This window comes from Neodiprion pinetum, chromosome 2, assembly GCF_021155775.2.
Source record: "Neodiprion pinetum isolate iyNeoPine1 chromosome 2, iyNeoPine1.2, whole genome shotgun sequence".
Lineage (NCBI taxonomy): Eukaryota > Metazoa > Arthropoda > Insecta > Hymenoptera > Diprionidae > Neodiprion > Neodiprion pinetum.
The window spans coordinates 5,712,418-5,736,057 of record NC_060233.1 but is presented as its reverse complement, the minus strand read 5'-3'; the positions used below and the strand labels follow the sequence as shown (position 1 = coordinate 5,736,057).

The 23,640-nt window shown below is 40.3% G+C and overlaps 3 long non-coding RNA genes across 8 annotated transcripts in view; 1 reads left to right on the top strand and 2 right to left on the bottom strand.

Annotated features, from left to right (window-relative positions):
- Positions 1 to 23,640, top strand: part of LOC124212131 (uncharacterized) — an 84,900-nt gene that overhangs the window by 18,631 nt on the left and 42,629 nt on the right. For 4 of the 6 annotated variants that reach the window (XR_011176401.1, XR_006881576.2, XR_011176399.1 and 1 more), the window contains exons 3-4: positions 21,742 to 21,951; positions 22,293 to 22,494. This is a non-coding gene — a long non-coding RNA (uncharacterized lncRNA). Of the gene's footprint in view, positions 1 to 21,741; positions 21,952 to 22,292; positions 22,495 to 23,640 lie in introns of those variants that run through there. The other 2 variants (XR_011176400.1, XR_011176398.1) reach the window with 1 other exon arrangement.
- The window catches only part of LOC124212132 (uncharacterized), a 37,029-nt gene that overhangs the window by 7,008 nt on the left and 6,381 nt on the right, over positions 1 to 23,640 (bottom strand). The window lies entirely within an intron of this gene.
- LOC138190442 (uncharacterized) lies at positions 16,488 to 23,622 on the bottom strand. The gene is made up of 2 exons (XR_011176403.1): positions 22,417 to 23,622; positions 16,488 to 22,344 (listed from the first exon to the last, which is right to left on the bottom strand). It is a non-coding gene; the product is annotated as an uncharacterized lncRNA (long non-coding RNA).

Here is a 23,640-nt window from a genome sequence, read left to right as displayed (position 1 = left end):
TGTCTCCACATCGGTGTATACAGTATGCATGTAAACATACAGGTGTATGTGTTTAGACACAAGTATGCGTGTGTGTGTGTGGTAATCGGGCGAAGGCCAAGTGCCTTCTTTTTCACGACAAGCACCGTCAGCACCTGGCACTCGGTTTGCGGTTTGCGCGCCAGCAGCGCATAAATACCTACAGTTTACTATTTTTCAACCTATATGGGGATGTTGGCGAGCAAAGGTACGCACGCGTGTGTAAAAGACCAAGAGACGCGAACACGCGGGATTGTGTAAGGCGTGCATAATTCCTGAGCTAATGCTTACCGCTCGGAATTACATGCTGAACTATCAGCTTGCGTGGCTGAACGGATATATAATAATTAAATACATCGGATCGTAGGCTGTCGTGTATGTAAAATGGGGATGCGGAACGTTTAAAACCGGACGCATAATTCATATTCATGACAATTATATTCGATGTTTTATTCCGCTATCGTCGTTCGAGTGGTTATACTTATTTATCGTAGATCTAAATTCGTATTATTTGCATTCAAAGAATTGTTTCAAATAAGTTCAATACAGATCTGTAATAATCACGTTCTCTTCCCTGTTATCTTAATCATTTTGTAGATCATTTTCTTTAGCAGCTAAATTCTCGGGTGTACCTACCTACTTATAAGTTTCGTTATTAAAACTCGTACTCTTCTTCTCTTTCTGGTCGTCCAGACGACGCGAGAACAAAACACCGAAAACACGGAGAACGGAGAATTCCTATTGGCCAAAATATATTCGGATGCAGAGATATCCTTGGTTTCGTATACATATAACTTGCAGGAGTAGGTATACGGTTTACGTAAGCGGACGAAGTCGGCTGAACCGGTCGAATCGGACCCTTATTGTTAGATTTAATACTTTTACTCTTATTCCCTCTGGAATGGAAAAGAACTGCACTTACCTGTCAAGCTGAAAAATTGTGTCGATCAATAAACGACTGCTGGAAATTTTTCACGTAATAATAAAATGCCCCAGCTACGATTGTTGATATTCAAAGTTGCGTAGAATTCTATAATACACAACGTTTAGCAACCCAATTGACTAGTTCGGTAAAGAGTATAACAAGATATATTGTAAATAAATATTTTTTCATACACGATCAAACTTTTACGGAGGTATATCCACGCCTGCACAGTCTGAAAAAAAAAATATCCCAGGAGGTTCACTAAAATTTTTCCAAAAAAATGGTTAAATGATTGGAAAAATATATATATATATATATATATATATATGTATATGGCTGGAGGAACAGCAATAGTCATCTTACGGTTGGACCACCACTTTGCTCTCGCTCGCGACAAAACGCAGGCTGAACGCATGCGTGAGCGACTCGAGCTAGCAAAGCGGCTTGCCAGCTCAAGGCTAGAGACTTAATACCGTCGAACGTTTTGTTGCGTAACGTATACGTACGTGTGTGTGTGTGTGCGTGTGTGTGGAGTCAGGCATACGTATTTCGTCTTCGCTCAGTTATATGCTGTACGTGTATAAGCGGTAGGCTAGACACGTATGGATACACCTAATTATTTCCATATACGTATTATATATACGTATAAAATATTCATGTATATCTACTCATAATAAAATATATATATACACGCGCACACACACTACGTGGTTGGGTAATAAAAAGTCAAGCCGTTTATACAGAGAGATATCATTGATACCTAAATAAACGAAGAAAATTTCAGTTTCCATAGTAATTTCGTATCGAAAACTGCGCGCAATGACAACCAACGTGCAGTTATATCGGTTTGCCCAGCGATTCTTTCGACAGAATTAATCAAAACTTTTTTATAATTGTTAAAAGTGTTGTTGATAAAAAATAGAGTAAAAAAAAAAAAATCTCGCACAGCAGGGCGAGCAATCTCACAACGCGAGATGGCAATTATCGTGCACGAGGAAAATTTTTTTTACCTCCTTAAATTTTTTTTCGCGAATTGCAAACTTGCTTGCTTCCGTTGTAACATATATTGTGATAAGGCGATTTTTTTTTCGGGATTTTATCTGTGTAATTATAACATAGTTGCATGTAGATACGTGCAAAACCGCGGTTAAAGTAACGTAAAGAATTTATATCGTGCACCGTATATTTTTAATTACTAAATTAGTATTTAATTAGGATTTCCTAAACGCTTATCCGCGTACGATACATTGTATGATACGCGTATCCAAAGGATGCTTGAGTAAAACCGGACATGAGGTTGGTAATTACCGCGTGGGAATAATTAATAACTGTCTAGTATGTTAATATACTCGTATTATACATTTATATATATGTATGAATCCGGTAACGCGCTTGTAATGCGGTTTCGTCGTTTTTCCACCTGGTTAACTTTTCACGAGAACTGATATTATCAATCGGGAGTCAACGTTGGCGATGAATAAATGAAAAATGCGGCTCAATATGAGATTGAAATTAAAATACAAAGAATATATATAAACAGCTTACCACTGTACGTACGAATAATTCGATTGTATATAATAACGGAATTATTTACAACACAGTCTCGGCTGGTTTTAAAACTGCGGAATTAATTAACACATACGTTTAATTTCGTTTTATGCAAATTGCAGTATACTAAGATACAAATAATTCGAGTGTACTTATTTTTACATACGTATACCTATTGTGTATAGAAAATTCATATTTATTAGAAAAAAAAAATACACATATCTTTTCTCAAGTAAAAATTTACACACGTATAGACGCTGCGGTATTGCAGAGATATAATGTAACGGTATTCCCGTGTCGTTGAATAAAGGAGTGTTATCGCTTATAATACGCATAATTGTTGTAATAATAATATTATAATAATAATAATTGCTCGATACACGCGAGATCAGCGAAATAGCGAAATAGCGAAATGATTGCTTTAGCTTGGAGATGTGCAATGTCAACAGCATGGATGTACATCTATATCCAAATTATATATAATAATAAATTATTATACATATATATGACATGTCATATATATATATATATATATATATATATATATATATATATATATATATATAAAAGAGGCTAACTTTTTACGAGTGCTTTGCATTGGTAGGTACGTGTATGCGTAAGTCCATATGTAAATGATTCACAGTCAGCAGTTTCAAAGCAAGGCAGGTCTCACATTGTAAAAACACTGCAACCCAGCATCGTATAGGACGCAGTGATCATTTTGCGGTTTGATTATAATTGAAACACGCTGTTGTAAATAAATTAATTTTTTACGCACGTTGTAACATCTGCTCCGTTTTAAATTGAATATACAAGTTAGAAAAAATTGAATAAAATTAAAAAATTGAATACTTAGTATTATATACTCGGATTTGTTGAGGTTTGAGAAGCTGATAGATTCATCGATATTCGATCAATGATCAAAAACTCAATTACAATATTGTGCGTAACTTTGGTTGAAAAATAAATTTATGTATATCGTTAGATCAGATACTGCAAATACGGTGAATTCTTTAACTCTGTTGATTGAGATTTTGATATTCCAATTAGATTATTACTGTTAGAAAAAAATTGAATAAAACAAAAATCGTGATAATTGATGGAATAATTCATTTCCGAGAAAGTTACATAAATTATAAATCTTTGGGCTCGCCGATTACAAAGCTGGAAGCGGATTTTAAAATTTCAAGATGGCGGCTTCAATATGGCGGACGAAGATTTCAAATTCGATCGAATCTGGAGAAAAAACTCTGTTCAGGGGTTTTTGGGGTCGCTGATTACGAATCTGAAATCAGATTTAAAAAATTCGGTGTAGCAAATCCAATCGGCGACCCGGAAAACCCTTGCATACATTTTTTTGACCGTATTCGATCAAATTTGAAATTTTTGTCCACCATATTGGATCCGCCACCTTCGATTTTCAACATCTGATTCCAAATCGTAATCAGTAATCGCAAAAACCACGGAATAGTATCTTGTTATAAAAGATGATCCGGCACAACAACGTGCGACTCAGAGGGTTACAAACTTTATCAATACTATTATAGACGCACTGCGGTTGTTCGATTGTTCGATTTCAATCGTGTGTATAACAAATTACAAAGCCGCGCAAATACCGCACAACGAATTAATAGTAACATATATAGTACATATACCAATAACGACCGTTTACAATTAGACCCGATATTGTTACAGGCACGTCCGCAATAAATATCCGCATGTCCATCTAGGTATACGTATACACAGGCTTGTATGTACAATCGATGTACACAACCATCTATACATGGATGTATAGTCGATGACTGAATGTACGTGCGTCGGGTACACGCGGATTTACGGCAAAGCCAATTAGCCAATATATCTGCGTACACGCGGTTTAACGCCTTCCTCCCTGCACGCGCAATTATTATATGTCTATGCAATGATACGTATTTTTATATATATATATAACAATTGCTGTGTTCACGTATGTAAATGCAGATTTACGCCCGTCGATTCCGCCTTGTTCCGGCCAATTTTTTCCCTCCTCGTTGTTTTTTAACCAAAGCTTGCAATGCCGTTACAGTATACATCCGATGAAAATACCGTCGAGTACGTGCACGTGAACGTAATTATAATTCATTGAAAGTCGAGTGATTAAAAAATAAAAAACAAACGGGTGAACAGACACTGAGAAAAATCGTTGAAAAAACTGTTTGAATGTTGTTGGAATTAGGAAAAACGAGGTACGCCTAACCATTTTGCGCTATCGTCGATCCTTCTTTCGTAATCGCAACGCAAAATCATTTTCTGAGGTTTACTCTACTTTTTTAGTTAAACAAGGCTTTAACGTTTTTTTCAAATTTCACCCCCTGCTAAAATAAAAAAAGTGAAAAAAATCCAAGACCTTTTTGGGTAGATGTAAACATCGTACTAAAAAATTATGAAACCGAAGAGGGTGAGGTACACGAACTGCTAATTTGACGTGGAATGTCCGATGTATACTACGGAACGTTGTTATATGTATATAATATACACGTGTGTACGTTATTGGATAAGTTCTTGGCGTGATTGATTCGCGACATGGGCATATATACGTACATAACACGCGTTCTATATCCTGAAATGTGCTTACGCCGAGATCCATTATAGACGGGGATTTTGGGCCAAGGGAAAGCCGCGTTATTGATTACCGCTGACCGTATGGTAAAGCGCGTTGTTGTACGCAGGAGGAACAAAATTCTCCAATTAACGGGTTCCGGTCTACGGAACTTGTTATCCGCTCTGGGGGCGCCTCGCGTCCAATCATACGTCAAACTTCGTATCTATCTCTATAAATTTCGGAAGGGTTGAAATCTGCAGGCTGAACAGATTTGGCACGGCTTCGTAATTCACTGAGAGAAATTTTTAGTTCGTTTCATTTTTTGCCACAATCGAAAAATATAGTTATAGTTATTCAGATAACAAGGCGTGATAATAATTTACGCAGATATTGTAGGATGAGGACTTTGGGCTAACTGAAATTCAACTTATGTACCTGTGAGAAATCACAAGGCTTTTTAGAAATGCGTTAAAGATACTTGAGAGCCTCCCTGACCTCTTTCAAATGTTACAACACCGCATGTTTTGACTTGCAATTAGATCCGCAGATCGAAGAATAACCGTCAATTTATTTTTACGGTGTTTAACAGACGCACACCCACGTTTTTGTCAGTAAGGTCGTACCTAGCTGTCGTACGTGATTTTAGAATCGATAAAAACGGTAATCGTGGAGTCGGCGACGAAAAATTGGCTATTGTAATCTAAAAATAACTTGATAGAAATTATTGCAAAAAGTGGCCGGTATACATACCTATTATTAATCGCTGAACGCGTATTACAAAACATGCTAAAACAAAAGACACGCATATTTCGAAATCTTAGTTCCTTAAATATTATTGTAAGATTAATAAAACAGCGATTTTTCCCCCAATTTTTCGTTACGATAACGTTACTAATTTCTACCTCATCGTAAGATACAGTCGATCAGGGGTCATGCCAGTAGATATATTATAATCTCGATGATTTTTTATCGTTGACAAAGACAAGGATTTTTGACATAAAATTCATAAGGGTAAGGACGTATCAATTAATTCAAAAACAATACTTTAATTTTTCTCAAATTTTTATCTCAACTCTGAATCTTTGCCTGTAAGAGAGTGGATTTCCCCGTTTAAAATAAACGTGTTTCGGACACATTCTCGGTATATATACATTTTATTGTAAGAATGATAATATCAGCTCAGTTAGTAGCACCAATCCCCACTAAAACCTCGCAGTTACAGATTTTCTTGAACATTGTTATTCGTGAAATAAAATATATTATACCGCCAATATGTATCTGCAACACGTCTGTTTTAAACAGGGGGGGGAGTTATAATAAATTCGAGACAAACATCTGAAAAAATTAGCCAATTGTTTTTCAATCATTTGAAATTTATTTGGTGGTCGGTGCAGCAAACAGTCGTCAACACCCTATATACGAACCACCCTAATTTATAAACATATATATATATATATATGTATATATATATATATATATATATATATATATATATATATATATACATGTATAGCAGTAGATTATACTGTGAAAAATTTATGACAAACTTCTATGAATTGCGGCGTAATGATGATAATAATATAAGACTTCGAGAAAAACTCTAGATGTTCGTATATACATACAATATCCCTCGCATACTATCATATAGATATATTCTGCAAAGCGGATGACATCACCATTGGGGGGGGGGACAATAGTTCTTTGAGCGGAGATGATACACGGAGACGTCGGTTTCTCCCCGCTTGGCGCGTCGTGGAGCGTCGGGTCTGAGCTGACGACGCTGGTTTTCAGGCCTCTCATAATGCGCGGCGGAGAATTTTTCCTAGAAGAGAGTGTTTATCTCGCGATCTTCCTCTCCCTCCCCTCCTTCACCCTCTTTCTCTCTCTCTCTCTCTCTCTCTCTCTCTCTCTCTCTCTCTCTCTCTCTCTCTCTCTCTCTCTCTCTCTCTCTCTCTCTCTCTCTCTCTCCCTCCCTCCCTCTCGCCGGCGTGCACCGATAACTTCTCTCGGGATGCTTCGCATGTGTGAAGGAGGAAAATAGAGAGGCGAGGCGTGCGGCTTACGTAAGAACAAGACGACCGGTTATTCGGAGGATCAAGGCAAACCGGTGTTGAACACACACGCTCAGGCGGCAAAAACCCCTCCCCTTGGATAGCGGCAGCCCCTCCTCGCCTCCCCCGCAGCGGCATGGTTAAACATAGCCGTAGCTGTCGTAGCTCTAGCCCCTCACCGTCCGCCATTATTTCGGCTTATGTTCTATCCCTCGATTCTCACTGGGCGAGATCGCATCCGGAACCCAAAACATCGACGAACTACGTGTACCACTTTGAAGCATGCATTTTCCCTTTTTAGTAAAGTTCCTTGAAACTGGGAGCACAAGGTGGTTTTTTTTTTTTTTTTTTTTTAAACGGGGTCGGATATGAGAAATTTTCAAAATTCAAAATGGTGGAATTCAAATGCATTCCGCGTTTTGAATTTTGTCATTTTTACGTTGAATTCAATTTCATCGACTTCGAAAACCGGGCCGAGTGGCAAATTTCAAGCAAATCAGATCGGTTTTCATATTTTCAGTCCGCCATATTGGATCCGTCACTTTGAATTTCACAATTGTGACATTGAATTCGTTTTCAGCGACCTCGAAAACCCCCCGGGTGATGAATTCCAAGCGAATCGGATCAATTTTTATACTTTCAGTCCGCCATATTGGATCTGCTATTTTGAATTTTGAAATTTTCACGAAATTACCAAGTTCCACTCTTCTAGTTCTCATAAACTTTCTTATAATTATGCAAAAAAAGTGACAGCGATATCTCAAAAATTGAATGTCAAACTTGACTAACCGATTCAAAAGAGTTGTCTCATATACTAGACACTGTGTTGCAAAGGGATACCCTGTCCTGAACCTAACCTAACTTTTCCCACAAACGCGTACCTACTTCTGCAGTGATTTCCGATTTCGCCATTACCCAAAACCCAATACCGGTATTCTCTATGAGTAATTGATACCTATTTGCATTACATGTCGATTCTTTTGTTCGATGTATATACAACAATGTGAATCTTTTTTGAAAATATTTTATTATACAGAGTTGCAGTTTTTCACGCTATTCTGTTGTTTTAGATCCCATCACGTGACACTCTCTCGCAATCTATCCGCATTGCTGCTCTATACTTTCTGTTTCTTTCCTCTCAATATCGGTCCTTGCAAGCTGCGTGGAAGATATTGTTGCATCGACAAATTGCCAGCAGAAAAAGGAACATCGATACAACGATACATAATAATATATATATATACGTAAAAGGCAGATTAATTACGGGAACGAAGTTTGAGCGGTGACGCGAAGTTAATTCCATTCTTTTTTTCTTTCTCATTTTTGCCATTCTTCTTTCCGATCGGTCGAGGGTCTCAGCTCTTTTCTCGTTTCTTTTCTCTGACGGCAACTGTATTATATATCCTGAATTGCCGCGCCACTACGGTGATCCGTCCAAACTGACTGTGCAGTACAGTAATTTCAGTCAAGTAGTTGACCTTGCGACTGCGCCGAACTTACTGTACATTATAACGCCATACATTATACCTATAGTATCCCCTGTAGACTCGCATGTACAGACTTTTCGATTAATTCGGACGCATTCAAGACCAGCGGTAGAGTCCGATACACCACTCGCTTGGCGTGGAAAACAGACGCCATTGGTGGCCTTGAACGTGTCAGAATCAATCCGAGGGTCTGTACCTACATATCTTTACTTTTTATACAATATACAGTGACACGAGGTTTTTCTCTATGCAAATTGGGTTACAGACTTTAAATCTTACGACAGTTAAACGGTATCGTAGAATAAGATAGAACGACTAAAAGTCGTCACGGAGGTTACATCGAACCTGTTCGAATTATGCTGTGTATATTACACTGTACACAATATACGGGTGATTCGCCCAGAAGTAACTTACGGCATGGGTAAGCTGTACGGCTCGTTTAATTATTTCGCAGCGAGTTACGCTGACACGTATTTCATATCTTACGTCACATCCCGCGTTCGTGATCCGGAAGTCTTGGCGTACACATCATGAATTCAATTATCGTTAGAGTTCGTTCTGTTTTGTTCAGTCGCTCCAACCTTCGCAGGGCTTTATACGGTATGATAGTGTGAAATTTTCGATAACGTATTGCAATGAAAACGTACTCGGGTTTTAACACATTCAAGTAAGAAGTAGGTACGAGAAAATTCGATGTTTTCACAGATGAGGTGACAATTAATATACCAAATACATCAGAATTTTCTCCCAATCAGAATATTAATGGGGTGTCCCTTTGACTGTTCATTCAATTTTAACTTGATTTCTATTTCACGCTCAACTCATGCAACGTGTATGATACGAATTATTCTTGATATCAAAAGATTTATGACACGGCTGAAGATATAGCCATAAAGGACTACTTCCGATTGGAATCTTAGTTCAAACAATGTCAGCCGTCTTTAAACCGTACCGTAAGTAATAACTCTACAAGTTAGACATACCTAGTTATCATATTCGATTGTAACCTTCACAGAAATGACATTCTGAACAGTTCGAAAGAGGTGGGTGTCAAAACTTGGAAGGATTAATACTTGGAAAGGCCCATATATCAAAATTTCAAACATACCAATGAGTGACACTTTTAAAAATGAAGATTTCGAAAAATTCATCTCTAGTTATTTTATTTTCGCATGTTTGAAATTTCGATATATATCGGCCGTTCCGAATATCGACTCTTCCGACTGTTGACCTCCCACCGTTCGAAAGTGCAAACGACATCGGTTAGCTGTAATAAAAGCAGCCAGGTTTTAAATATCCAAAAGTACAATAGCTGACTACTAAATTCCTGTTACACGTAAGCTGAACATAGTCGCGCGGTTTAGGCGAGGACGACGCCATTTTGCCACCGTATAACCGTCGTATTATAAGCTAGGCAGACTGCAGAATTAAGGCTACTGGGCCGTCGGTGCCCCACCACCTCGTCCTACTTGCGGCCCTGCAGTTGCGCCCTACTTATATCAGAGCTAATGCCCTACAGAGACACATGGCAGAATTGTGCTGTCCGCACACTTTGAGAACCTAATCGAAACGCGTACGTACCTACGCGTGTTATGCACGCGTGTATCGCCGTCTGGGGGCGTTGCGTCGTCTATATCTAATCACAAACCAAACACATCCATCCCAGTTTCCCGCTTCGTTGTCCCTCCGTGAATGTGTAGGTACGTACGTACCTGCATCGCATGCCTGCCAACCTTGTACGGTAACTCTATAACCTATACACCTCTCAAAGAGAAACCGCGCGTCCGTTCCCGCACGCAGAAAGCTTCGTGAACCCAGCTTCTCGCGTAACACCTCCACCATATTCGCAGCGTCATATGTGTGCCGGCAGATTACAGCGACTTCCGGTCCCCGGCGGGCAAATGTTATACTCGCGCAGCGTGCTCTTCTCTCCTCTCCGCGACTCATGCCTCCCTCTCTCTTCCTCTTCCTCCTCCTCCTCCTCCTCCCCTCTCCCTCTCTAGCCAGCCAGCTATTCCTCTACACGTGTCCTTGGGGTATCCTTGGCGTGGTGCGGAGGCATTAGCCGACGGAGGGTTTCGTGCGCTCTCCGTGGGACGGGAGGTGATGGGACGTGATGGGACGTGATGGGACGGGACTAGAGTTTCACCCCCACAATCGGGAGATGGCCGTATAACCAAACAGCCGAGCGGGCACCCGGCCAGGGCGTGGCCTACGCACCCCCGCGTTTCAGGATGCCTAACGCCATCTTGAATATCTGACCCGGGTGCAGAGGGCGATGCTTACACTCCTCTGGGGGTTAGGGGTTGACGACTAGGGACGCCGGATACAGGCGCACCACGATATTTCGACAATTCTCCATTTTCGATCATGTCGCATCAATTGTTTATACTAACGTGCTGCGAGCTATCTTGTAGCTTTTACGCAACAACGAATAATAAATACAAATGAATCGTAATTTACTAAATAAAATAAAAATTACACGTCCGTTGTAATACACGATTCTTTGCAAGAATTTTTTAAGGATATTTACTTTGGAAACATATTTAATATTATTTATAAATCGCAGAAAATTGTTATAAAACTCGAGTTAGTTAGCATGGCGAAGTTAAACCTTTGTACATAGGTATGTGAATATATCTAACGCCATGATCGTCGACGCGTGATGTCATACATACCCCACGGATTACGTGATCGCAATTCAAAGAGCAAGGGTATAATAATATTTGCAACCCAAAGGAGAACTCCATCATGTATATATGCGGCATTACTGGCTGCGCAAAGATGAGTATAATAAGTATAATGTGTATTGTCCGTGAGAGATTTTTCCTACAGACGATTATACCTACCTACACTGGGAATTCGTCCTACGGATTATGTGCTTTTATACAACGCGAGCATGTTTTAAGCGTTTTTCCATCCGTACGCAAAGTACCCGTTTCTGTGACAGTCGAGTGAGTCTGCGAATGCGCATGCGCGCAGTATCGAAAGTACCACTTGTAAGTCCTAGGAGTTGAAAGTGGTATTTTCCGTACTCCGCGCATGCGCTGACGCGAACAAATCTGACGTTACGCGACCCTAACCTCAATTTCGTGCTTCGTGAAAAAACGCGTAACGTACTCTTGTTATATAAAGAATCGTGTGCAACAAGGAGGCAACGATCTTTTCGCCTCGCGTATTTTCAATATTCGTCTCCGGCTCATCCACGACTCATTATATTGGAAACTTACGCTCAACCCGAAAAGACCGAGTTTGCCTTCTTGTTGCACAATATACTGCAACGTTTTAAGACGTTACGGAATAACGTAGAAGCCGCTGAAAAGCAACAACAGCAACCTTATTCATTTTAAGACATAAGACGTTTATAAAATTCTTTTATCCACGATGACTACTAGATCATTAAAAAGTGGGTAAAACGGGTGATTTCACCCTATGTAACAATAATATTTCTTATCGTACTGCATACGCCGTGGAGATCCATATATCTATAAAATGATCTCTTAGCGTATAACAACGCGTCCTCGACGATCTGCTGCTGTTGCCGCTGCAGTTGCGTCACCGTGCGGATGTTACGCCGCGCCTCGACCGCTGCCGCCCAGTTAGTTACAGGTTTATCCAGAACCACGCGGATATTAGGTACACATGTCGTGTGTACATACCTACTGGAACTACAAACCCACTTGCCTTCTATGCCGCGCTCCGCGCTTATTTTATATACACAATTAGAACGCAACGTCACCGGCAAGTTTTTTGCTCGACTGTCTGCAATTTTATCCCGAACCGACCAGTGTCTCCAATTCGATCATTTTCGTCGCTCCTAATTCCGTATAATATATATTGGGCTGTCCCAAGATGTAAATAAAACTGGGGAATATTTCGGGCAATGAATATAACTTGTACAATAATAGATCGCTTGATCATTGTGTGAAAATCAGTTTTGTTTTAGTCATTTCTTGATCCCCGAATAATAAATCACTTCCGAAAAAGGTTGCAAGTTTATTGTGGCATAGATTATATACACCCAACTATATTACTCGAAAAATTCTTATCGTTACGTTCGTTGTCAGAATTTCAGATTTATATCAGACAAATTTTTTCAGATTTTTCAATTTACTCGTTTCGGAATTGGTTTTCTTTTTTTTTTTTTTCTTTCAAACCTTTATATCATGGAAGATTAAAGATTAAATTAAAAAACAAATTATAGCACAAAAAAAAATTGTGTTTTCTCATGAACTATTTAATGCATATTCCTTGTATGCACTGCAGGTAAAATCGACAAGTCAAGCTGATCACCGGTTCGGTAATCAGTCTGAACCGATCACGATTGCGATATCAAAGTACCACTATAAATAATGTCAATAGTATATAATATATCTTCTATATCTATAAGATTCTTTATTTCCCTGTAAAGGCACGTGGCGTCGCGTTTATCTGCATTTTTACATACATATTTAGTGTCGTTTATTCACAGGGAGAAATGCATATGCATACAAATAGAAATATAACGAGTGTATCATCCGTATAAAAGCAGCGAATTCTAGTTTCGCGTTCGGAAATACCTACGCCGTGCGAGAAACACACACGGATGATTTCTTGTGCACACCAGCTGTTCAAGGCTAACTCACCCAACCGTCGGCGTCACACCAACTTTCCACCCCCCCCTCCCCTCCCCTCTCCCGACAACTGGAGGTTCGCCAAAGCCGCGTTTCGCTCCGTTCCGTTCCGCTCCGTTCCGATCCGTTCCTCCCAGCACCGCGCGGCATAGACAATGTACACGTGTAGATGTGCGAACGTAGAAACGTTTAACGATCCTTCTTTTCCAACGGAGCATCTCGGCTTGCTCCCGACCATCGTTGTTGGTGAATAACGCCGAGGCAGCGCAGCATGACGTCATCTCCGTGGATTTTTTTGCGGACGAACCGACGCGACGCTTTGGTAGCGAAGTTCACGCGGTTGAAAAGGGATCCGGTCCATTCGAGTCCAGGCTGCGGCCCCCCCCTCCTCTCTCAAACTTTTTCACCTTATTTTTCTCAAATCGCGCTCTTTTTTTCCACCTCTCGTCTATCTTTCTTTTCTTCGTATAACACGCGCAGACTAATTCTCTTTCCGCGATCCGCAACCTAGGTCGCTGTTCCTGCTCCTCCTCCTGCTGCTGCTGCTGCTGCTGCTGCTGTTCCTCTTGCTGCCATTGCGGAGCCGTCGGATTGCTTATATAAACCCCGTTATATGTATACCTACCTACGTTGTAAGCATACGTATGGTATACTAAACCGGGGAGAAAGGGGGACGCGAACTCGAGGACCAATTCAAAATGTCTGCCACGTTGCCGGCGCGGTTGCCACCCGGCAGCCTCGAGCTTTTTACCCACGCGGCGACGCGAATTATACGTATACCGCATGTGTACCCAAGATTTATGAATGATTGCCAAGGTGTTGCGGGATAAGAATAAGTAATTATTATTCATGATATGAAACCGTTGATTAGTCGTTTACTGTGACAATACGCCTAAGATATAATTAAGAATTATCCTATAATTATACACGAGATTACAAATTAATTGACCCACATCACCATTGATGAGAAGGGTTGAGTTGGTAACTCTGCAAAACTTTTTATTTGAAACTCGTATTGTTCTTTGTTTCCCCATTCCCCCATTTCTGCGGTCACTATACGCGACTATGTGTATACATATATGCAGCAGAAGTTCAGCTAGCGCGGGTTAGTAATTGGAATCATAAACTTCACGGCGCTGAGTCACCTTTTCCCCGAAAATTAGTTTGCCACCGTGTATAATGTAACATATATAGGTACGCTTTTTCAGTATATACACAAGGTCACAGTATATGTCCACATTTTTATGAATAATATACGCGTACATGGAAGACGAGAATTATTTAGTTTATTCATTTTCACTCCGAGTTCGCCGTGCAGGTGGCGAGATTAGCTTAGGTTTTGCTGTCCGCAAAACGGGGCTTTGTAAGTTCATATATCTGCGAACGCGTTGCGATCAAAGTTTTTAAGCGTATCTGATTACGGTTGCTGAATTATAAGAGATTAGGTTAGGTTAGATCCACCGAAAAGGGTGTCTGCAGTTCGCACGTATAGGTATCCGTATGTAACATATGACGTGCCTGCAATGTGGACAGCTGTAGGTTTTTGCATCACATTATATGCAGCGAGCTTTTAGTAGGTATACATATTGTAACGGACTGGGCGTTACAGAATTAATAATTGGGTTCGTGAGCTTATTAAACGAATTATCAGGTAGCAAAATTAAATGTTTGGAGAAAAATTGTTTAACGGGCAAAATGCGTGCTTACAGTTTAAAGTCGGTAGCAAGACTGTTTTTACAATAATGATGATTGACGCGGCAACCTTGTACATTTTATAATATATGAGAGATCTTTCACGTCTTTTATATACGATGACTGCTAGATCAATAGAAAGGCGGGCAAACGGGTGATTTCACCCTATAAGTGCAGTTTCGTGTTTCGTTTTCTGGAGATGAGGAAGTTGCTCGTTTACCGCGACGCGGTTGGTGCAATAAGCCAACTAAATATATAATGTTGATTGCGGCCCGAACCATTGCAAATATACATATATTAGCGATATTACTGCACTTTGATCAGCAAGCTGACGCAACGCGATACTCCTATAATTTTTAAACATTTATCTTCTGAAACCGTCTAGTAATATAATATACCTAAAATTAATATCATAAATGATTTTAATTCTGTTGCAAATGCGTTTCGCATATCTCAAACGTCTCACAGTCAGGTTGCAGGCTAAAGTTGTAGGTGTAATGAAAAAAAATATCAGACATCCGAACTGAAACCATGGCTAATACAAAACCAACATGGCCGCGCGCTGTTAACACGCTTGCCGTTTCATTATAAATGCACGCTCATTTCCGGCACTTGCTTATTATCGAGCGATGTTTTATGGAAAACAAAATGACGGCAAAAGTCGTTTAGCTATGACTTCACTTCTGCAGATGGACGGCTACCAACTGAGAATTCACGGCACATAAAAGTGCTCGCACACACATATATATGGATATATATATGTATATGTACATACGTGTATTGCCTGCAGTTCACTCCGTAAGGTCGTTGGACTAAAACGGCGGAAATGATACGTATAACTGGCAGGATACATGAAGTGAAAAGTGCTGCGATCTGCAAACAGAACGCTAATCGGAGCAACGTATTAATACATTCCTAATATATACCTACGTATTATAACCGCAATTCAACGCTTATAATTCGCACAATCGTTGCGAATTAATAATTACAGAATTCCAATGCGACTGTGTAGGTGAAAGATTGTCTGTTAGTGTTGGACCGCGTAGCTGCCAGCTTATGTCGCGAGACCTTATTTTTGGTACGCATGTAACGTACTTGTAGTTATTAATTAACAAACAGCATGTGCAGGGACGCGAATGCCTATTTTAGATACATAGAAATTCCTGGGTTTAACGTAGATATAGTATTACAGTAACTAAAAATAGATTACGTGTACCGCGAATTCCGCGACGCTCTGTGGATTTCGGCAGCTAAACGTGATCGGTATTCGTTCTAAAATACCGTACATTAGAGATTTCAAACGAGAATAATTATTCCTAGTTTATTTACATTTTATTCTTTTGTTCAATATAGTGAAATAGATATTTTCTTTGCGGATAGGTAAACTTGTGAAAAAACTTCATTGACGATATTACGACCAAAGTAGGACGAGTATTGGTCGAAATTGTTGCTCGGATGAACTTTGGAAAGCATATAAAATAGGATGTATAAAAATACGCTTGCCAATGTATAAACATTTCAGCAAGATAAAATAAAAGGTGATAATATTGAAATTCACGGTGCAATGTTGAATAGTTAAAAACACATTTATTTTAAACAGTGTACACAATCATACATTGTACAGAAGAGAACAATTCTAAAGATTTCTTTCGACTTAAATCCTACACTTTGATACATACTCTAACTCGTATGCAGTCTAATCGTATTTTTATCATCCATGGACTTGACCCTTCGTTGGCCAACCAGGAGGAATTCGTTCTGGGCTGTTTTTTACCTACTTAGGAATGAGTAAAAATTCTAAAAATTTCTTGGCAACTAGTTTGAGGTTTCTTTTCGGTATCCCGACAGTCGGAATAATAAAATATTTAGTCACGCAATAAATAAAAATGACTAAACAACAAGAAATCGAGTCGAGCAACCATTCCAGAAAAAGTACGACTAGGAAGAATTCTTCCTAGGTGGCCACCAACGAAGGGTTAAAAACGGCGCCTGGGCGCAGTTGGTTTAGCGAATTAGAAGACGGCGGATGCTTGTGGCAATCTTATCGCTGCGCCTAAACACTCGCCCCATAGATCGCGTAGATAATACATACATTATACGCATACGGCGCTAATGTGTAGACACGTATGTGCGTGTGTAAAATAAAAAGAACATACGCACGAGCAACGCATACTTACGTATCGTTGCACGTGCCGCACGCGCTTCGCCGCAAGAACGGTCGAGTTGAATATTCTCACGGTCAACGATTTTGCACGCCGGCAAAGCGTCCCGATGCGTTGTGCCTTTACATCTGCACGATATATGTTTATTTCTCCACACACTTACACACGCGCGTGTTACACGCAGAATTCGCCATTTCCCCATTGCCTGATAAGGCTTCGATTATACATAGACGTAGGTGGACGACTCGAATCGGCCACTCGGTGGTGGTGGTGGTCTTGTTAGAATTGGACAATAAATAAATTGCCCTTTCGTATAACACAATTACTGTCGTTGTTATTATTATTAAATTATATCGTCATTGCGTTTCAATTTTTTGAATTTCCCATTCAATTTTCTAAATTTATTGCTGGCGCAATGTAACATATATGTAATATGTATTACAGAGTGTCGACGACATCGGTGCCCGCGACCTCGCTGTTTATATTATAATTTTAATGTCTTTTACACGCCTCGTTTGTATTACTTATGTAATATAATAGATGTATGGAACGTATCATGATGGACTTCAATTTCATTACCCTTGGCGTGTATGTGAATGGAGGCCTTGGACGACGCCGGTTATCGCACACACACACACACACTCACAGCTTGTGTATACCACGGCGAATGATGACATGTATGAGAAAATTAATACGCTGTGGAACTTAAATTAAGCATTTGACGGCCAGTCGAGTTTTCCAAATTTTTACGCTTAAGAAATTGAAATTTTCCTAGTACCGGGCGTTCCATGTATATGCGCTGGACCGTGTAACCTATAGCATGCAGTTACATGATTCGACCACCTAGTTTCAAAGAAGCTAACTACTGTGGACTAATTGCAAGGGCAAAGAACCGTCTCACATCGGTAAGGTATGTGTGCCGGTTATTAAACCTGTCCCAATTGATGACCTTTTTTGGTTTTATCTGTTCGATCCTTAGTTCTAAAGTTACCAAAAAATAACTTTGTAGCGTCTAACCTTCGACCAATTGGTTTTAGTCATCGAGGAATGCACAATTTGTCCGGTTAATTTATAATTTTGCAAAATAAAATTGTTAATAATTGGGTCTAAACGTGTTCATAACTGGTACACTAACCCTAACAGAAGTAAAAGATAAGTAAATGCTTGCGTACGAATTTCGGGTAATTATTGACATTTTCGTTAGACAGAAACGAGCACTCGTATGAGAACACGGTTTCAATCACTTCGAATCTCATGAAGTTTTTGTTGGCAATAATCGACCAAGAATTTCGTAGTTTTGCCTGTATCTATTTACTTCCTTTTCCCTTTCCAATGCTACGTATGCATAGCCATTTTGGTTCCTATAGAAATCATCGTCAGTTATAATTTTACCAATTGACGAAATAAGGCCCTTTTTGTTCCAATAGAATTTAAATAGCTTTGTTTGACGACGTAGAAATGATGAAGTGTCATCGTAGATACGAAATTGTAATAGTTGGCGATTGTCAACTGCTACAAAGATATTTGCATTTCAAGATGAAATAAATCGGACATTTTAAAACACATATTTATTTATTTGATGTAACAACCATTACATGCACGTCAAATAGTTTGAAATCATTTATATTTTCAAATTGTTTTATTAGACTCATCGTTTTGATCGTTTCATGGCTTTTTTTAAACAACGATTATTCTACTTGTTCTGGTAATTTACGTATTGGCGTTTGTTTTTCAGATAAAGTACAAGATTTGTGATCAAAGCCTCAAAGAAAATATTATAATAAGATAGTATGAATATCTGTCGAGTTTGAAATTCGTGAATTCCCTTTTACGCATTAAATTCGAAATCTTCATAAATCACTATGCAATCAAGAATTTTCATTAGATTCCTCTTCGCTCTCGGACCTATAATGACAATGACTCACAAAGCGTCGGATCACTTAAAAACAAAGAACTACAATACTTGGATCATTAGAAGAAGTGGAATTAATGTTAACAAAAACAGAAAACGATTCAAACGATGCGTCTGAGTCCGGAGAGGATGGAACGATCAATTTGAATTGTGATCATGAACAATGTTTCGTTCCGCTTTTCAAGATGAACTATAATTTGTGCATTGTAATAATTGATTCATCAATGTAACCTAAAACTTTGGAAGGTAGTATTGAATATGGTTGTTATTCAAACCACTAAAAAACGTCCGATTTCTGCCTGATCTTCAAACACGAATATCTTTGTAACCAAGAATCTTGGAAGCCTAATCGAAGACTCAAATTACAACTTGGAGTTCAGGCTTTAATTTGGTTCCTTGAAGAAGTTTCTATCAGCAAGTTATCGTATAATATTCATTGTGCGGTTGTTTCATACAGTTCCATACCAATATGCGTCACCGAGTATAAAAGTCTGAACAAATTGTAAAAAAAATTTTCAGTTTAATGCGGGGTATGCGCGATGTGTTTTCTGCGATATTGCTTTGAACTTTTTCAGTTGATAATATTTGCAGCCATTCGATTATCGTAAATTAGCAGTATTGAAATCGAGAGTGGTATAATAACCTCAGCTCGAACTAACTGAAATTTTAGTGAATATATCAAATTAATTTTTCTTTTCTTTGGGAATAGCGCGGAAGAAAGTCACACCCTAGTTGTACTAGAAGACAACCTGGAGTGGACACAAATTTCCAAGTATACTGAGATGCAGATATATAAACGAATTACGAAAGTCACGTATCCAAAACCGTACAAAAAGATATAATACACACCATGCCATTACAATAAAAAAAATTAATTTCCGATGCATATCCGCGGGCACTGGAAAAGTCAACGCGTGTGCATGTGCATAAGGATTTCGCGGAACGGTAGGTGGTAAGGTTAGGGTTAGGGTTAGGTGAGGTTAGGTAAATGGGTGTATCGGTGCCTCGGAAATATTCGATTTCCTAGGTGCCGCGTGGCAAAGATGGCCGTCGTACTCTGTCGGCGTCAGGTTGGGTCGGTTCGGGCCGGTCCGAGGAGAAGAAGAAAATGGCGGTTCTCCGCACACGCGTATAATATACGTTCGCCGAAAAAATTCCGTCTTCTCTCTCGCCGCGTACCGGGCAGCACATCTGCACACATACGCGGTACCTACGTGTGCGAAAGAGATGCTCGAAAGATCCCCCCTCCCCGATCGTCCAGCGTCATTCGCACACACGAAGTGGAACCAGCGCCAGATTTCCACACAGCCAACCCCCCCCACATCAACGCAAACACATGCTGCTCGTTTTGTTCTTGAGTAGTTCTATGTATATTCGAGATGCATGGTATACGTGTAATAAGCGTCGGAAGAAGAATTACGAGGAAAGACGAGGCTGAGTTAGTGACGTTATTGCAATGATTCTTGTTTCGGGAAACCGGTTATTTCGGAGTTTTAGGAATCTCTGAAATGCAGTAAATTATAATAAGGCAAATGTTATTCATAGTTGCAAAACTTAGGCACTTCAAAATCACTAAAAAATTGCAAGCTAGTGATTTTTTCCCCCCGCCAATGTTTCGTTACGCTATTTTGTTACTAACTTCAGCCTCGCGAGGAAAGCCGGTGTTTCGAGAGTGCGAGTTGCCGCTCTAAGGTGTGTATACGTTTTCTGAACGGTTCGTTTCATCTTTCTCAATTTCACTTTTCAGCTCTCACATTATATAGCTGTTACGTATTTACGTATATTGTATCTTCCGAACAGTGCGCGATCATGTTGGCTGAGTAAGAAGTTGCGGCAAAACTAATGCTTCTTGAATCGACAGACCCACGCTCGGTTTTATTTTCCCGCCGATTTGAGGGGACAACTCGAGACTACGTGACTTTTACTCTCGACACAGATGCCGAGAAGCGAAATCGCCTTCCGCTACCACTACCACCACTGCCGCCATGCAGCGCTGTGTTTTGTTACGAAAGTATACAACGCGGTACGTTGCATGTACCAACTCAACGGATTAGAAAGTACGCGGTAGGTACGATAATGTTGGCGGGGCAAGCTTTGAGAGAATGGTTCATTGCAGCATACACCAAAACCAACCTTTGCAGGTATCAGCGTTATTATAAGTATCTCCGTTTGCGTTTCCATATTGGCAATGTTATTCCGATTTTCCGTATAAGAGAACACACAGGCAAATCGTCACCTGCACACACACTGCTTTGTACATAACAATAAATATCGCAGGACTTTTCTTCTAACGAATTACCAATTACGGAACGTATATCTTGAAATGTTAATATCTTCTCATTTGATGTCTGGCTAAAACTCGCTGCAGTGGATTCCATGATTCCAGAGCCTCTGCAATTCTGACAGCAAAGGAAACACAGTTTTCACTGCTGAGTCTGGCCTTTAATCACGCTATCGTACACGTGACTCGAATATTTGGGCGCAAAGCATCGACAGGGCACAACACCATCTTTTCTGTCCAATACAGTCATTATATGTGTATATATATATACCATTTACATATATACGCGTAAGAAGAACAGAAAAACAAAAAAAACGGGGCGTACCTCTGCCGGATGATAAGTCATTGTGTCGATAGGAGAGAGAAAAAGACTGACTGCTAAAGCAGAGCCAAGCCAGTTTCTCACCCCCACTGACCCAGCGACGGATTATAAAAATGTAGCGGACGATATATGTCTTCTTTGTTCTTTAGCTGCTGCGGCGGGTGAGAACAACTCGTCGTCCTTCCCTTCGACGTCCGATCGGTAAAATGCTAGATCACACACTAGCCTGGCTAAAAAGACGACTAGCCACGGCCTCGTCACGTGATGATTGCGTCACTCTACTCGATTGCCCCACACCACCAGCTACGGCGAACCGGGCGGCCATCTTTACCCAGTAGAAGAACAACGGACGGCAATAGGTAGAGTTAGATAAATATATAGATACACATTTGCAAACGTCATCTCCGTGCGTGTGTGTATGACACGTTTCAAATATTTCTTTTTTTTTATCGCTCTCTTCTTCTCTTTTTACCAGTTACTATGCACAAGAGTAAATTCCCAATATTTATTTATTCTTCCGTGACGCGACGCAGTTTCATATTTAATTTTTTCTCATCTTTGCTTTTTGTTTTACTCTATAAATGTAACAGCGCACAATCAGTTTTCACGACATTGATTTCACGTTAGGTCATCAACAACACACGAATATTATATATATGTATATGTATATATTTTAAAACTGCACTGCTACTGGTTCCAGTTCTGCAGGTGAAGGGTGGGTGCAGCTGGTGGGGGGATGTGAACCACAGTTACTGTGAATGGAACAGGTACCGTAATCAACAGTCTTCCGGAACAAAACGGAGAAAAACAAAATAACAACTCACGAGTTTCGGTGTACGCAATAGACGGAATTCGAACAGAATTACGATCCGAAAATAAAAGAAGAAAGATGTGGTCAGTAATCGCGGTGACCCACTTGATGCATTCAAGATGGCGTCTCTCGTTCGCCAAGTTGTGAGATTCGAACAATGCGGAAGTACCGTTGGTTGCCGATAATTCCGTACGTGTTCTTCACGCGCGGCACACCGACTTAAGTTCGATCGTAGTAGTTAGATATTAGAGTAATTTCGTGGATCACGAACGTCGCCTGCATATTACAGAGCTTCGATGTACGTGAAGAGGTGAGATCTGATTAAAAAAAAAAAAACGGGTAAATAGATATAAAATTAATTATATACCGTTTCAACCGAACCACTTGCGCGCAACGTAGTCTTCCGTAATTTTATTCCACGGTATATTAACACGGTTTTTTGGTAGAATGCGATAACGAAATTTATTAAAAATCATTTATCGAAGGTTATTAATGTATAGAAAAATCACATTATTTGTGTAATTTAACTTGTTATATTTTATTAACAACTAGTCGCTGCTGCCCATTGACCGACTTCTTTTTCTCTTTCTTCAGCGTGAATTCCCGGCATTGCGTACAAGTCGACGGAAATTTATTCGTGTTACGTGCGGTACTGCGAGGGCACGATAAAGAGAACCTGCGAGCGAGGCAGCAGATCGCGGAGAACCGACCCCCTCGACGGGCAGCGGCGAACGAGGATGTTGTATTTCGCTTAGCCACCGGCGCACTCTGCCAATCTCCCACCACCGGACACCCAGATGCTAGCCTTGCGCACTCTCGCACAAATATCGCACTCTCATTGGTCCACCACCACTCGGTTTCACTTCCTGGTTGGCTCACGCGCGCGCGCGCGCGCTAGACGAAGATAGCGAGAGCGAGATAGAGTCACATGACATGACGCGCGGATAGTGGAACGCCAGGCGCGAAGCGCGGTCGAACGGCAACTGGTCGTACCACGCGTCAAATGCGCTCTACTTATACGTTCAGACAGTGATTCGGAGGGGGAAAATAGCTCGGATAATTTTCGTTCGTTGATGGTTTTTTTTCCGGTTTTCTTCGGGTAGGAAAAACCCCCCTGGGGGCGCGCGACGCGCTGGCACTCGGCGCGCTCGGTCAACGGCCCGGGAAAATGCGATAGGTGCTCACCGTTCGAACTCCGAAAAGCAAGTGCCACGGATTGCCGAACGAAACGCGCAGA